Raw genomic sequence first — 17,264 nt, 5'->3', positions numbered from 1 at the left:
TCCATAACTTCCTGGAAGAGAAGGGCCAAATGATCCTCCGACATGGGATGAAATCACCACAAACTGCATGACCCTTATGCACTCCGCTGCTTGCGGAACTCCGCGTAGACCCAAGAGTTTTTTTGTCACTTTGCGGAGTTCTTCACTGAGGAACTCCCCATAGGCTTAATCTTATCATGAAAAAATAGATATCAGTCATTTGTTAAGAAACAAGGGTGAGTAGAAACCTTTTGGGTGGAGTAAAATTTAAGACATTATTATTGTGATTTTTTGGGCAATTAGTTGATCCTGGTGTGGATGTATTTCTCATATTTAGTGATATCTCCTTTCTGAGTATAACGTTTCTGGCTTTCCCCTCCTGTATATGGCTTTAGTCCAGTGTGAATTCTCTCATGTGAAATGACATTGTATTCAAGACTAAACCTTATCTGACATTCAGAACACACATAAGGCTTTTTTCCCCCGTGTGAGTTCGCTCATGTCAAGTGAGAAGTGATTTGTACCCAAAACATTGCTTGCATTTCGAGCACTCATAAGGTTTTTCCCCAGAGTGAGATCGCTCATGAAGCATAACACTGTCTTTCAGATTCAACCTTTTTTGGCATAAGGATTTTCTCTAGTGTGGAGTTTCTCATGGTGAAATAGCGTTTTTTTCTGCAGCTTTTCTGCCATTCAGAGCACTCATCAGTATGGAGTCGCTTATGGTTAGTGAGGCTGTGCCTATCAAATAGGAATTTCTGGCATTCACAGAAATTGGTAATGTTTTCCCCCTGTGTGCGTCTGCCCATGTAGAGTGAGATTGAGTTTAAAATGTATGCTTTTCTGGCATTCGGAGAACTGATTATTTTGATGGTGTGTTTTCTTATGGCACTTGTAACCATCTCTACCTCTGAATCTTTTCTGACATTTAGAGCACTGATCATTTTATTCACCAGTGTGGATTCTCATATGTTCAGTGAGATGAGATTTTTGTCTGAAACATTTTTGGCATTCGGAGCACTGATAAGGTTTTTCCCCAGTGTGGGTTCTTATATGCTGAGTGAGACGGCTTTTTACTCTGAAACATATCTGGCATTCGGAGCACTGATAAGGTTTTTCCCCAGTGTGGATTCTTATATGCTTAGTGAGACTGCTTTTTTGAATGAAACATATCTGGCATTCAGGGCACTGATAAGGTTTTTCCCCAGTGTGGGTTCTTATATGCTGAGTGAGACTGCTTTTTTCACTGAAACATATGTGGCATTCAGAGCACTGATAAGGTTTTTCCCCAGTGTGGATTCTTATATGCTCAGTGAGATTGCTTTTTTGACTGAAACATAGCTGGCATTCAGAGCACTGATAAGGTTTTTCCCCAGTGTGGATTCTTATATGCTCAGTGAGATTGCTTTTTTGACTGAAACATTTGTGGCATTCAGAGCACTGATAAGGTTTTTCCCCAGTGTGGAATCTCACATGTGCAGTTAGAAGTGATTTAAGTTTGAAATGTTTTGGGCATTCGGAGCACTGATAAGGTTTTTCCCCAGTGTGGGTTCTTATATGCAGCGTGAGATGTCTTTTTTCATTGAAACATTTCTGGCATTCAGAGCACTGATAAGGTTTTTCCCCAGTGTGTAATCTCACATGTGCAATTATAAGTGATTTAAGTTTGAAATGTTTTGGGCATTCAGAGCACTGATAACGTTTTTCCACAGAGTGGGTTAATTCATGTCGATATAGACTCGGTTTGATACTAAACCTTTTCTGACATTCAGAGCACTGAAAAGGTTTTTCCCCAGTGTGGATTCTCATATGCTCAGTGAGATAAGATTTACGCCTGAAACTTTTTTGGCATACTTTGCACGGAGAGTGTTTTCCCCCAGTGTGGATTTTCATATGCTCAGTGAGATAAGATTTACGCTTGAAACTTTTTTGGCATACTTTGCACTGAGAGTGGTTTCCCCCTGTGTGCATTCTGTCAAATTCTGTGAGATAAGATTTATAGCTGTATCTTTTTGGGCACAGGTAACTTTTTTCCCTAACTTCGGTTATTTTGCCTCGATTTTAGAGTCAGGCTTGTTTAGATAATGTTCAGCACTTATCTCTAAAAGAAATTGTGTGTAATCTTCTCAACACTTGAATTGAGCAAAAAATGTCGGGAAGCAGTCCTGTAACACCTGTTGAAATGTTTCTAACAGATAATAGTCTTTAGGTAATAACCTCTCCGGCAGCAACTTAATTTGTGACTGAAGTTTTTCTCAAATCTATTTGTATAGGATCTTAGCAATGCAGTAATAAGGTGTTAGTCTGATATTTAATGATTAAACTGATAAGTACCTTTTTGCACTGGTGTAATGGCAGTAACTGAGGGCGTTAGAACGTGCACAGTACTATTGTGGATCACGAGTCTCAGAACATCAGTTCCTTCTACCCTTTCTATGTTTGGTGTAAGGTTAAGGTTTGTAGTTCTGAGGATGAGGATATTATTTACATTAGATATAGCGCAACGGTGCTCCTTTAACCCATTTTTATATTTAACAGTTTTACATATCACTCCTGCACAACAGATAATGTTGAGGCGATTTACATAGAATTACAGAACAGTACACAATAAAAAGGAAACAATCTGAGATGGTCATGAACACAATATAGTGGTGAATTTTTAAGGTTTTCGCAAGAGTGAGCAGAGTGGGTCAAGGTGCCATATCCCGAGGCAGATAGTCTCAAACTTGGGTAACTGGTTAAAAATGGTTGTTGCACAAAGGTGATTTTCCAATCTTTTGGTTGTTAACGTGTCAGCTTCGGAGTCTTCTTTCAGCGTCTTTTCTTTGATGGTATCCAAAAGAAACCTTTAGTTGTAACTTTCTTTTATGTAGTGTGTGCTTCCTCTCTAGAATTACATGATGCTTTAGATTAACGTTATTCTGTCATGCTGAGGCAATTTGTCTTTCTGATAATATTTCAGAAGAGGATGCTGAAGTGGTCTTTCTACATTATTTCTGATGCTGTGTGCACAGATATGGCTTTGCTCTGGGTTAATGAAATGCAAAATTAGAGACTTCACTTACAAGTATAGTACTTTCCTCGCCACACTTAGATTTTTGGAAATTGTTTAAACGTAGAATGCTGGATGTCCTTCAGTTTTTCAAAATAATCCTTCTTATGGTGCTGACATTCAGTTGCTTAGTGCTAAATCTTGCTTTCTTCATCCGTAATTTCAATCACCTATAGTATTAAAATTAAATAGTTAATACATGTACATTTCCAAAAATATAATTTACAAGCCAAATCAATGCAGAATTTTGAAAATGTTGAGCTGTTTTTCAGACAGAGCAGAGTGTAGAATGGTAGCATGAGAGTACTTGGATGGAAGAAAACAAGTTACTTACCTGTAACTTTGGTTCCCCAGTATTGGTAACTTTCATAGAGTCCCATGCTTTGTATCATTCCCCGTCGTCGGAATGGGAGTCTCGGTAACAAAAATACCATAGCTGTAGGTACAAAAGACCAAGGAAAAAGGCCTAGGCCTCATTCCCTTTTGTAGCATATCACCCTCTTTGTGTAAAAGAGACCAAACTCAGGCCTCAGCCAATCAGAAGTGCCTCACCCCCTAGAACCTTCCTGAAGGAACCTCAGAGCCTCAGATTTTCGTAGCCGTTGTGTACTTAGACACCATATCTGTTGTAGGCTGAGCTTTCCTCGGGGAGGTGGGCGGGTGCATGGGTATTTATGAAAGTTACCAATACTGGGGAACCAAAGTTACAGGTAAGTAACTTGTTTTCTTACCCCAGTATTGGAACTTTCATAGATTCCCATGCTTTGTATCAGAGTAGCAAGCAGTTAGTAACAGAACCACATTTTGCATCATCACAATATAGCAATAGGCAACATGACAAAGATACAAAATGTGAAAGACGGAAGGTGGGAAAGAATGGAAAGCTCACAACTCATTGGAAGAGGTTCCTCAGGACAGCCTGTCCTACTGCCACATCACCTTGTTGTAGGGACTCCAAGCTGTAATGCCTGGTAAATGTGTGAACTCTGCTCCAGGTAGCAGCTCTGCAAATGTCTTTGATCTGTACCCCTGCGAAGAGGGCTGTAGAAGAAGCCACAGATCTCGTGGAATGCGCTCGAACCTTTCCAGTCAGAGGTTTTCCTGCAGCAGTGTGACAATGCAGAATGGCACTCGTGATCCACCTGGAAATGCCCTGCTTGGAAAGAGGAAGGCCCTTGCTTGGACCTCCGAAGGCAACAAATAACTGAGAGGTTTTCCGAAAACTCTTAGTACGCTCCAAGTAGAATTTCAAACACCGTTGCACATCGAGGGAATGTAATGCCCTCTCTGCTGGTGTAGCCGGTTGAGGAAAGAACGCCTTCAGAATGACCGGCTCATTCAAATGGAAGTCTGAGGGGACTTTAGGCATAAACCTCGGGTTAGTTCTCATGATGACAGTGTTTCTCTTGAATTGAAGGAAAGGTTATTGGATAGTCAAGGCTTGTAATTCACCAACACGCCTAGCCGACGTGAGAGCGAGGAGGAGAGCCAATTTCCATAAAAGGTATTTCATGTCAGAACGATGGATTGGTTCAAACGGGCCCTTCATGAGTTGAGAAAGGACTAGATTCAGATGCCATGTTGGAGGCGGTGGTCTCACTGATGGATAAACTCTGAACAATCCCTTTAGAAATTGTTTGACAATTCTGGATGACCACAAGGAGGGTCCAGAGCCAGTCCTCCTGAACCTCGACATTGCCGCCAAGTGGACCTTAATTGATGAATCGGCTAGTCCCGATTTGGCCAAGGACAGCAGATAAGGAAGGATCTGATGAGGCTTGGAAGCGAAAGGATCAATGCCTTCTTTCTTGCACCAGCAACAGAATCTCTTCCACTTAAGACGGTCAAGTCAAGTCAAGTCAAGTCAAGTCAAGTCCTGTTCGTAGAAGGAGCTCTTGCCTGAGAAAGGACCTCCTTAATCTCACTAGAAATGGGTAGGTTCATAAATTCTCGCTGCTCAGGAGTCATGCAGTCAGGTGTAGGGACTGCGGATCCGGGTGCCAAACTTGTCCCTCGGACATCGTGAGCAGATGGAGTTCCGTGAACCAGAACTGCCTCGGCCAAGATGAGGGTTATAAGGATCATCCTGCACGGCTCCACCTTGATCTTCCTGATGAGTGGGATCAGAGGTATGGGAGGAAAAGTGTAGACAAATGTCCTCAACCATGCTATCGAAAGCGCACTCCCCAGAGAACCTCGATAGGGAAGCCTGCTTACATAAGACCGGCATTTCTTGTTGGTCGGAGTGGCAAAAAGATCGATCTCTGGTCTGCCCCACTGGCTGAAGACCTCCTCCAAGACTCTCTGATTCAATTCCCATTCGTGGCTGACTGAGGATGACCTGCTCAGTCTGTCGGCGTTTTCGTTGAGGACGCCTGGTAAGTGTTCTGCTCTCAGCGAAACCCTCTGAAGGATCGCCCATTCCCAGATCTGCTGCGCTTCTTGCGACAATGAACGAGATCTGGTTCCCCCTTCCTTGTTCACATAGTGCATGGCCGTGGTGTTGTCCGTCCTGATAAGCACATGTGAACCTTGCAGGCGAGGAAGAAAAGCTTGCAGAGCCAGTCGTATTGCCCGTAGTTCTAACAGGTTGATGTGGAGGCGTTTCTCCTGGGGCGACCAATGACCGCTGACATGCAGGTCTTGCATCACTGCCCCCCAACCCTCCAATGACGCGTCCGTTGTTATCACTTGCGGAGACGGGTCGCTTGCGAAGGATAGACCTTGGGACAAGTTGTCTTGATTTGCCCACCATAAAGCTGCTTCCTTCATGCTTGGAGTGATCATCACTCTGTCTTCGAATGAACCGTGAACCTGCTGCTACTGGTTGTCTAGTTGCTCCTGCAGAGGACGCATCCTTAGTCTGCAATGGGGAATTAGTGGGATACACGATGAAATCACCCCCACCAGAGACTTGTAGCGGCGATCTGAAAGACACTTTTTTGTGCGCAAGTCCTGAGCCAGGGTTTGTAATTTGTCTCTCCTTTCCTGAGTAGGGAAGGCTCTTGAGAGCTTGGAATCTATGATGGCTCCCAGGAACCGAGCCTTCCTGGACGGGAGCAGGGAAGACTTCTCGTTGTTCAGAGTGAGCCCCAGATTCTGAAACAAATTGGTACAAGCTTGAACAGCCTCCAGCGCTGCCTCTCTGGACGGAGCTTTCAGTAACCAGTCGTCCAGGTAGGGGAAGACCTGGAAATGGTTCCTTCGCAGGAAAGCTGCTACTGGCGCCAGCACCTTTGTGAAAATTCTTGGGGCTGAACGGAGTCCAAGGGGTAAGACCCTGAACTGAAAATGTCTCTTGGCTATTGTGAATCGCAGAAACCTTCTGTGTGCTGGGTGAATCGGAACGTGGAAATACGCATCTTCGAGATCGAGCGTGGCCATGAAATCCCCCGGGTTGATGAGCTTCAAGATGTCCTGGAGAGAGACCATCCGGAAGAACAGGGAGATGAGATAGGTGTTTAGCTCCCTGAGGTCTAAAATGGGGCGCCACTTTCCTTGCGTCTTCTTCACCAGGAAAAACCTGGAATAAAATCCTTGTCCTCTTTGGTTTGCAGGGACCGGCTCTATCGCTCCTTTCCGGAGCATCTGTTGGACCTCGAGCCGCAGGAGACGCTGGTGTTGCGATGGAATGGCTGCCGGGGGCTTGGGTGGAGGGACTTGCGTGAATTCCAGGGTATGCCCTTTCCGAATGATGTTGAGCACCCAACAGTCCGATGTTATCCTGGACCAGTTGTGAAGGTATTTGGTGACCCTGCCTCCAACTGATGATCTCTTGAAGGAGGGTCCAGTAGGAAGAGCCAGGAGGCCGCTATTGGCGTTTGGACGAATCTCGTCCTCGTCCAGCCTGTTTCCCCTCATTGTAAGGCCTGGAGTAGTTGGTAGACTGGCCTTGCCGCTGTTTATTTATTTATTTATTTATTTTTTAAGACGTTTATTAAAGTTTCACAATGTAGTACACGTGGCGCAGCCTACAACCCATAGGGCCGGCCGCAACTGGAGGAGGCAATTATAAGACAGTGAAGCACAATTAACATGTATGTAGTCGCGTACCGGTTACCAAGCATTACTTGTCGTGAGCAATAACCTTCACGCTATAGTTGCCCCTGTGCACAATATATTCATAAATGACGTCATTTTTATTTTTTAAGTAAACATGAGAAAAAAATTAAAAAAGAACATTTCAACTCTGTAAACTGGACAGTTCTCATCGGTATGTCCCATTTGGCAGGTGTGTCATCAGAGAACCATTCCGCAACCTTGTTTTTGAGCCCAGGGAGAGCACTCGCTGACCTCAGTTACGTGACAAGAATGTGGGTGTAAATGTGACACGTGTGTGGCCTGCGTATGCTACGAATCGCTCCACCCACTGAGGGACAGTTCAATCTCACTTCCCATCTCTGCATCCTGTAGCGATTCGTACGGGTGGTTCTATATATCTACAGTGAGCTGGAGATAGAGACGTGGCCTGTGCCAGTCTCCTCGCCCAAGTTGGTATTCGTGTGTGCTTCCTGGTGGACAAGCCACTTGTGGGAGAGAAGAATCCAGAACTTATAAACGGGGGTGGTGGTATTGGGGGGAGGGGGTTCGCCGGGGGGGAGAGTGCATCGAAGGAGTCAATCTTCGGAGGGCAGGCGGCTAGACACCAGAACAGGCCCGTGTGTTTCCATGTCTGGGGGTGAATGCCTATCGTCGGGGGGGGGCACCATTCATTCACCTAACGCACCTTCCTCCATTTTGGTCGTGTCATTGCATGTGTTGTGGACCCTATATGAGTCCCCTGCTCGCACCTTCTCTCTGGAGGGATCTCACAAAGCCGTCCCAGAGCTGCGCAATGGGGAACTGTCGTAGGCCCGCGACCTCCTCCCGGTGTAAAGCAGTGCTTTCTGCCCTGGCCCAGTTGGTGAAGGAAGCGCACCAGTACTTAGGGACTGGCGGCTCCCTCCTCTTCCAATGTTTGGTGATCAGCCGTTTGGCCGTGATGAGGCCTAAATCCCAGAACCTGGCGTGTGCCTTGTTTAGTTTGGTCCTCCTATATAAACCTAGCATGCATGCCTCCCAAGTGTGTGGTAGTCCCGGGCCAGCGCTGCGCGTTAGGAGGGACGTCACCTCCCTCCAGTATGTGTCTAGTGAGGGGCAATTCCAGAGCATGTGTAAAATGTCCGCGCCTATCAGGTTGCATCTGGGGCAGGCCGCGGTGTTGGTCATGAAGTACTTGTTGATCCTATCTGGCGACAAGTATGCCTGGTGAATTATATACAATTGGATGGTGCGGAAGCGAGTATTGCGCGGGATGTTCATAGGGCAGGCTAGGATCATGGACCATTCCTTATCCGTCCATTCCCTCTGTCGATGGGCCGGCCACTTGTCCCGCGCCGGCTGTGTGGATCGTTGTGTGTGTAGGAGGAGAGCCTGTGCCAGCCAGTGGATGATGTGTGTACCGTTGCCCATTACATGGAGGTATTGCATTACATGGTGCATCTGCGGCTCCTCCCTAATGTCTCCCCAAGAGTCCGTATAGGCCCTTAGTATGGACGCATGAGTCAGGAACTGCCCCGCCGGTAGGCCCGTGCTCTCCACCAGCTCCCCATATGGAAGCATTGCGCCTTCCGCATACAGGTCTCCCATTGTCTCCACTCCAGCCTCCGACCAACACTCCAGAATGCGCTCTGTTACTGGTCCGTTTCTCCTGGGTGTGCCCAATAATGGAATCGCAGGGGCATACGGCTTGACTTCCCGCGTCAGTTTTAAACAGCGGAGGAAACACTTGCGGGCCACTGCCACATGCAGGGGCAGCGGGCGCGGGCCTTTGGTCAAGGGATGGAACAGTGCGCATATCTGCACGTGCGTCCATGTGTGCGTAGTGGTGGCCGTATCATCCAGGTGCGCGCCACTTAGCCAGTGCGTCACCCATTGCAGCTGCGCAGCTAGATAGTACAGTTCCATATTAGGAACTGCCAGTCCACCCTCTGTTGCTGGGGAGTATAGTTTTGCCAGGGCCACACGGGGCCGCCCCCCATTCCATATCAGGCTGCGGGCCATTGTTTCTAGGTCTCGGAAGAATTTAGCTGGGACGTATGACGGGATGTTGGCAAAGTGATAGAGCAGTCTGGGCAGCGCTATCATTTTGATTAGAGCAATCCTGCTCGGTACGTTTAGGGGCAACGTCTTCCAGAAAGCCATCTGTGCTCGTAAAGGCACGTCCCAGGTTGCCTTCCAATATGCTCTCCAAGTCCCTATATACGTGCATTCCAAGGTACTTAAAGGAGGTGGGGTACCAGGTCAGTCGGACACCTCCAAGGGTCACATCACATTCCTGTGTTTCATGACTGAAAGAGTACACTCCGGACTTTGCCCAGTTGACCCTAAGTCCTGATACTGTTTCGAATGTCTGGAAAATATCCGACAATTCATCTGGCACTGCTGCGAGGTCTCGGACGTACAGAAGCAGATCGTCTGCGTACAGTGAGATCACGTGTGTACCATCAGCCAGTGGGATTCCCCATCTCTCTCCCCGCGACCGTAGTAGTGCTGCTAGGGGTTCAATTGCCAGAGAAAAGAGTAGGGGCGATAGTGGGCAACCCTGTCTGGTGCCTCTGCGCACCCGCACCGCCTCAGAGAGTAGCCCGCCCGTTCGTATTCTGACACTCGGCTGTTGGTAAATGAGGTCCACCATCTCCTCGAACGCACCTCCCAGGTCAAATTTTTCTAGCACTGCCCCCAAGTAGGGCCACTCCACCGAGTCGAAGGCCTTCTCGAGGTCTAAGACCAGACAGCCCGATCTCGGCCATCGTGACACCGCTTCTGCCTGTACCCGGAAGAGACGGCGGATATTGCGCGAGGTGCTCCTCGCTGGCACAAAACCGTTTTGGTCAGTGTGGACCAAGGCAGGGACCTCCGTGGCTAGGCGACGAGCCAGCAGTGAGGTGAAGATTTTATAGTCAGTGTTCAACATAGCCAGAGGCCTGTAGGAGCCCATGTTGGTACCGTCTCTGCCTGGTTTCAGAAGAGAGACCAGGTTAGCTTCGTTGAGCGTGGCGGGAAGTGCAGAGTCCTCTATCGCTGCGTTATACAGTTTGAGCAGTTCCGGGATCAGTATATCGGAACAGGTTTTAAAGAATTCGGCAGGGAGGCCATCTGGGCCCGGAGACTTACCATTGGAGAGTGCGAAGATAGCTTCACGCAACTCCTCCCGCGTGAAAGGCGCTCCCAGGTTTCCCCGAGGCGCTTCCGTTAGAGACGGTAGTGGGATGTTTGCTAAGTAATCTGTGATGGTCGCCGACGAAACCCTTAGCTGTGACCTGTATAGGGCCCGATAATGCTGTACAAAGGCCTGATGTATTTTGCTCTGTGTGTGCACTACTTCCCCTATGGGCGTCTGGATGGCTGATATCGGTTCAGTACGATTCTCCTGTCTGACTAGCCAGGCCAGCAGTTTTCCGGGTTTGTCGCTGTGTTGGTGTGTCCGCGCCGAGTGCGCCGCATAATTAACGTGGCGCAGTCTCTCCAGCAGCGCCTCATGCTCCACTCGGGCCTCATCTAGTCCGGCGTCCGTCCCCTCAACCGCCTCCTGTTCCCGGCGGAGTAAGTCAGTCTCCACCCGGCGCAATTCAGTTTCTAACTGTTTCTGTATACCGCCCTGTGTCCCCAAGCAGTGACCTCGCATTACCACTTTGAAGGCGTCCCACTCGACCTGCGGGGAGGACGCCGTGCCTGAGTTGTCAGTGAAGTAATCTGCTACGCGTGCCTGCAGGGAGGCTCGGAATGGGGCGTCCAGTAGTAGGGCTGGCTGCAAGCGCCACGTGGGGATGGGCGGGTGGGGGCGTTCCCAAGCTATCAGTAGCGTGTGTGGGTTGTGGTCAGAGTGTGTTCGGCCAAGGTACTGCGAATCTGTTATGTGCAGTAACAATTCCGATTACACCATATATCTATCCAGACGGACATGTAACGAGTGTGCCCCTGAGTAATAGGAGTATATTTTGGTGTTAGGGTTATGCTCGCGCCATGCATCCTTCAAGTCCCACTGTGTCGCCCATTGGGTGAGCGCTTTAACTGCTCCCAGAGACGCGGCATCAGGCCTGGGTGGGGCCGAGCGGTCTAGTGCGGGATCCAGTACTGTGTTGTAATCCCCTCCCAGTACCCAGGGGACTCCATGCCAGGGTGCCAGTTTTTCCGAGACGTGTGCCAGGAAGCCCCCCTGTTCCGTGTTTGGAGAGTATATGGATGCTAGTACTATAGATTGCCCATCCATGCGTCCCTTTACCAACACATATCTGCCCTCCGGATCAGTCAGTGCTTCAATCATCGCGAAGGGAGTGCCTGGCTTCACCCATATGAGCGCTGCCCGGGCAAACGAGGAGTACTCAGTAGCATATAATTGTCCCCTCCATCTACGCCTCAGTGCAACCACCTCCGCCTTGTTCAAGTGTGTTTCCTGCAGAAGTGCGATTTGTACCTGGTGCCTTTTCAAGTATGAGAATATCTGATAACGGCGTGCTGGTGTGTGCATACCCCGTATATTCCAGGTACATATCTTAGTCGCCGTCATCATATATCAGCATTTTCTTCCCTCCCACCCCCACAACCACAGCCCAGCACCCATCCACAAAGTCTCCACCGCCAACTCTCCCCCGGCCACTCCCCCCATTGCACTCATGATTAATCAGGAAGACATTGAAAAGGGGGGAAAAAACATGGAATAACAATAACCAACTGTAGGGAGACTTCCCTGAAATACCAAAAGGGCAGCAGCGTAACGGGCCACTGTCCATACTCTTTAGAGAAGAGGGACAACGATTCAAGTCTAGGGGGATCGTGTGCTACCCACGGTCCTGGCGAGTCAATTAGGTGTACAGTAAGGAAGATCAAAGCCCTTCCTCGGGCCGTATGAACAACATCAGTACCCAGAAAGGCAACCCGTTTGCGCGCTGCAGAGTAACCTGCCCACCGCATCCAGCAGTGGGGAGTCAGGAGCGCCGTTACCACCATGTCTCTGGCGCCAGACAATCCCCAAGCTATGCGGGCAGTTGGTGGGTGGGAGAGAATGTACAGTGTTGCGGCGTGTTCTCGCATCCCATCCACCCCGACAGTGGCTTTATAGCCGGATAGGTACTCATTGCGCAGGTTCATGCCTCATGTCCTCAGGTCTGCGGTGGACATTACGGGCAGCGGCTGGTAGGTTCATTTGCGCAGCAGCTGCCCGGACAATGTTCACATTCCTGCCGCCTGGGCTGGGTCTGGAATGGTGTTCCGTGTGCGTTTTCAATGTAGCATGTCCGCTGTTTGAGGCGTGACCAACGGTAATTCCACCGACTGTTGGGAGTCTGGTATCCCGTAGATTGCCTCGTCATCGCTGGGTTCCACTCTTGGGCTGGGGGCTTGGGCCACGTCCGAGGTCGGCGAGGCGCTCAGTTGGGAGACCCTCCGGAGTGCATCACGTTGTTCCTGGATCATCTGTTCCGGTGGTGGGGAGTGCCTCGTCGGCTCTCCTGGACGACCAGTTCCCTGTTCCCTGTTCCTGCGGCGGCGGCGTTGTCCGCGTGGTCGCGGTCTCGTCTCGTAGCCTTGCGCCTGTCTGGGCGTTGAGGTAATACCACTATCAAGCCATTCGTTGACCTCCTCAGGAGTATTAAAGAAGTAGGCCTTGTCTTTCGCTTCTACTCTCAGTTTGGCTGGATAAAGGAGGGAGTACTTGAGGCCCTCGGTGCGGAGACGTCGTTTCACGTCCAGGAAGTCGTGTCTTTGGCGTTGCACCTGGATGGTGTAGCCCGGGGAAAACATCACGGTGGTGTTTTCGATGTGGACTTCCCCAAGTCTCCTGGTTTCTCTCAGGATCGCATCTCTGTCCCGGTAGTTCATGACTCTAAAGAGTAGCGACCTCGGGTTGGCGCCTGTGGTATGAGGTCTCGTGGGCACGTGGTGCGCACGTTCCACCACAAATTGAGCCGATAGCGTGCCCTCAGGTAGAAGTTCTCGCAGCCAGTCCTCAACTCGTTGGGTAGGACGAGGGCCTTCCCATTTTTCCGGGACACCCACGAGCCTGACGTTGTTGCGTCTCGCCCTCCCTTCGGCATCCTCGGAGCGCTCTTCAAGGAATTCCACTCTATCGACAAGGTCCTGTACCTGTTTATCCGTTTGCGTGACTTTGGGTCCAAGGTCCGTCACTGTGCTCTCCAGCGTTTTGGTACGATCAGACAGCTTCTTGTGGTCATCACGTAGGTGAGTCAGGTCTATGGTAACGCTGTCTATTTTGGACTCCAGGGACGTTCTTGTCTGCTGGAGTGATTGTTCCATGCGTTCCATGGCGGCTAGAACGCTGTCCAATCTCGCGGTCACCTGGTCCGCGGCCATCTTGTGAAGTGTTTTGTTCGTTTTTCCCGTCGGCAAAGTTCCCCCGGTGCCAGTGCGGGTTCTCACCCCTCCGGACATGTGCAGGGCGTCTTGTCCACCTGCGCGATGTGTGCGCTCGGGTGCTGGCGAGCAGTGTCCGTGGTGCCCGTACACGTTAGTGTAGTGGTTGTGCAGGGCCAACAACCACCAACAGTTTGGTTGACTCCACACACCTTGTGGGCGGCCGACGACGTTTTTGCCAGATGCCCCGTGTTATTCTATTGTGCAACCAATGCCAGGTCGTCTTCAGCCTCCGAGCGGGGGGTCCGCTGGGGTCCTCGGGTGTTCTGGGCTGGCCAAATGATACTGTGTGGGCGTTGGTGGGTCCAGGAAGACGGGGCCGCAGTTCCAATGCCACTTCCAATGACACCGGGCGGTCGGGCCTTTTCGACGTTCTACTGCGGGGTTGGCCCCCACCGTCCTCTAGGCCGCCGTCAACTCAGTAGCTTGCCCCCCCGGGCGGGGCGAGGTGTTCGCTAGGCTGGGGGTCGCGGTCAGGCCTCAGCACCGCCGACCCACTGGTGAGGAGAGGTGCCTCAGGGCCGCGACCGTGCCCGGTGTGTCCAGGGCCTCCTCCGCAGCTCGGGAGGGGGGTCTCCGTCCGCAGCCACGGCGAACCCACCGGGTCCAGTGTGCAGGGTCAGGCGTTTCAGGGAGCCAATACTGACTGAAGCTGGTTAGTATGATCACTAGTCCCAAGGTGCTACTAATGACTCAAGTTGGCTAGAATGATAACAGGTCCCAGGGGCCAGTACTAACAGGAGCTGGCTAGTAGGCTTACATACAGGTCCAAGGGGCCACTACTGACTGGAGCTGGCTAAAAAAATAACAGGCCCTAGGGTGGTGGGGTGCGAGTGGCACCAGTGACCGGAGTTGGCTAGAAGCATTGATGACCTTTGGTATTGATTAAATGCAGGATTCCAGGTCACAGGAGGCACCGCTGAATACAGCTGGCTAGCAGCAGTGGTGGCCTCAAGGAAGAAGGAATTGAGAAAGCATAACTGGATATACTGGTTTCTTTAATACCTATAATTGGTTACACATGAATGCCACAACGTGCATTGATATATTACATTACCAAATTACAATATTCTTATATTAATTTGATGTGACTGTTCGCCTTAATATGCCTGCAAAGTTACATGAATCTATTAGGGCCCAGAACCATTTTATTTACTGATGTCCATCTGCACACTTTCCTGCATCTTGTAGTAAATTGAATATTGACAAACAAGTGTTATTTTCAGAAACAGTGAATTCTGCAGCTTGTCTTTGAATCTTTTATCTGTCCCTCACGGACTCCTCACATTCCTCTCGAGAGAAGATCCTGTCTCCTACTCATTAGTGTCGTTTCAGTAACTGTTTCTATCACGTGTTCATGTTTCATTGACTTGTATTAGGAGAAAAGTGTATAAAAATACATGGGGAGCATTAGCATTATATACCCCAACTTCCTTTAGGGTGGATGCTCTCATCCATTGCAAAGACAATTGTCACTTGTTAGTTTGCTTGGCCTTTTGCTATTTTTGCATTACATTTATGATAGATTTGTTGGCTTCCCGGTGTGTTGTGTTTTATTTTACATAGGACAAGAGATGACGAGGAAAATGACAGTCCAGTATACACATTCTTCATATAAATCAACTCACAGTATACTGTTCTGGAGGTTCAGTCCTACAGACATTATCTCTAACTGAACGCAGGCACCCTAAGTAGCATGTGCATTTCAAACCAGTTGCCCTCTGATGCGGCGTCCTCGCTATTGGATAAGTCAATATGCCCTGAATTTTAGGAGGGTTACCGTATCTAGTGCACCCTGTTAGGCAGTGCTCACCTGTGGTAGTAAGATGTTAATAGGCACCTTATCACCAATGCACGGTGCAGGGCTTTGAGTTACAGAGCTCCTCACGCTGTGGAGAAGATTAGGTCACATTACCCATTATCCCATATTTGGTCCTGGTGAAATGCCAACAGATTGCTCCATGACTACACAAGGCATGAAAAAGGTTGACCTGAAGTATAGACCCCAGCTTACCAGCAGGTCCATAGGTGATCGACACTTTCACACAGTGATAGGGGCCATTAGTTCCTCAATTTCTCTGCCACTGTTTTTAATCTCAACATGGACCAGGAAGATCACATTAACTATATTGTGGCAACTGGTCGATAGTTGATCTTATATTTAGACTTTCACCAATCTCACATCTTATGACACAACATCCTCTGTCCTGCTAGGCTCATCCGGCGTACTTAATAAAAGATCTACGACAAAGTGCACTCTTGTGGTGCCCGCCAGGCATTGTAGCGTCGGCCTGGAGAGGAGTGTAGCCCAATGATGAAGCATGTCACCTTCAGGTGAGTGAAGGCAACTTGTCTTAAAAGCACTGGGACTGAACCTCCGGAACAGTATAATGTGATTTGACTGTTTTATTTTAACAAATGTACATAGCAGATATTGGCCCTTCCTTGTTTCACAAACATGATCGGATACCTGCCTCGGAGCGCACTTCTTACAGACGAGTATGGGGTTATCATGTTGCTGCTACAAGCACCTTACCTGTGCGAGTTATCGGGAACGATGCAGGGGGCAGACGCAAACCAGCCACACGTGGAGATCAATGACAAGTACTGAAGAATTAACAGAGCCTCCAAGCTGGTGACCATTACTTAATTGACCCTGAAAATAAAAGACGTATTTAGTATTCTGGTGACTCATGACCATAAAAACAAAGGTTATAAATTCAATATTATGTCAAATACTTAAAAAATTGAACTGGATGTGCTGAATCGATGTTGCCCCAGGTCATGTGTGATACCTTCCACCACTATTGCTTATGGGACTTGTAGTTTTGTTTTTCTCATTAAAAGGATGGGTTCTAAAGTCCCAGTGTTCTAAGCGATGTTAGTTAAAATCAGAGGCCTGAGTGAGGGTGAAGCATGACACTGCTCTGCTTAGCAGTGAGATGAATGACAGTTCCTCAGCCCTTCCATTCTTTGACAGACAGAGGCTCGTCAGACGTTCATATTTTCTTGTAACGAGAAAGAAACTTTTATTGCAGCTTGTGTCAACTAAAGAGATAAAACGCCTGGGAGTGTTTCATTAACTACTGACAAACATGAACAATCAAGAACATGAGTTTCTGGAAAACTATCAAGCACCCAATCAGAATCAGCCGCCCTTCACACCCAGGAATTCTTGAGGCTTTGGAGAGGGTGAATTGCACGTGGTATAAGAGGAACACTACATCGAATCAAAGCTCACTTCTCAGGTATGTACTGAAATGCCAGCCTCATGGCACACTTAGCCAGCTCTTCACCTCCTCCTCCTCAAACTGTTGACCAGCTATCAGGGCAAATGAGCCTGCAGCAAAGCATCGCTGGCTTGGTTCCACACCGGACCAGGCAATGTGGTCAACTCCATACTCCTCCAAGTCAGCATGCTCTCTGGTCGAGGCAGTCCTAACCCCACATGGATGTTCCCCATCACAACTATTTTAATGGTACTAAGTTATGTTTCTGCTAAATGTAGGAGTTAAAAAGTGAAAGATTTTACTAGGAAGTACTGAAAGAGAAATCATGAAGTTTTTCAATATTTCTGAGTCTGTCACAGTACACAGGAGCATTATTTCCTACAGCAGCAAATCGTGTATGTGCCCTGTAGAAAGCTTGTTTGAATGAAACATGGAATTTATTGCAGCCTACAATTCATGCAACAACATAGAGTGCAAGATAACTTGTGTTATTATTCCAGCAGAACGAAATGCCATTCCTAATGTGTACGTCATTTTAAAGACAAACCCAGAAAAATGTGTGGTCAGTGTTGTTCTTCTGCCTGTTAAAAGAC

At 48.7% G+C, this 17,264-nt stretch overlaps 1 long non-coding RNA gene across 1 annotated transcript in view; it reads right to left on the bottom strand.

The window, feature by feature from the left end:
* Nucleotides 1-1,494: 1,494 nt before the first annotated feature.
* LOC144805884 (uncharacterized) overlaps nucleotides 1,495-17,264 on the bottom strand; it is a 47,006-nt gene continuing 31,236 nt past the window's right edge. Inside the window, exons 3-4 of the long non-coding RNA XR_013605620.1 lie at nucleotides 15,978-16,097; nucleotides 1,495-3,201 (exon numbers count right to left, since the gene is read on the bottom strand). This is a non-coding gene — a long non-coding RNA (uncharacterized LOC144805884). The remainder of the gene's footprint in view (nucleotides 3,202-15,977; nucleotides 16,098-17,264) is intronic.

This window comes from Lissotriton helveticus (genome assembly GCF_964261635.1).
Source record: "Lissotriton helveticus chromosome 1_1 unlocalized genomic scaffold, aLisHel1.1 SUPER_1_unloc_31, whole genome shotgun sequence".
In the NCBI taxonomy this organism is placed as follows: Eukaryota; Metazoa; Chordata; class Amphibia; order Caudata; family Salamandridae; genus Lissotriton; species Lissotriton helveticus.
This window is presented reverse-complemented; position numbering and strand designations above follow the sequence as displayed.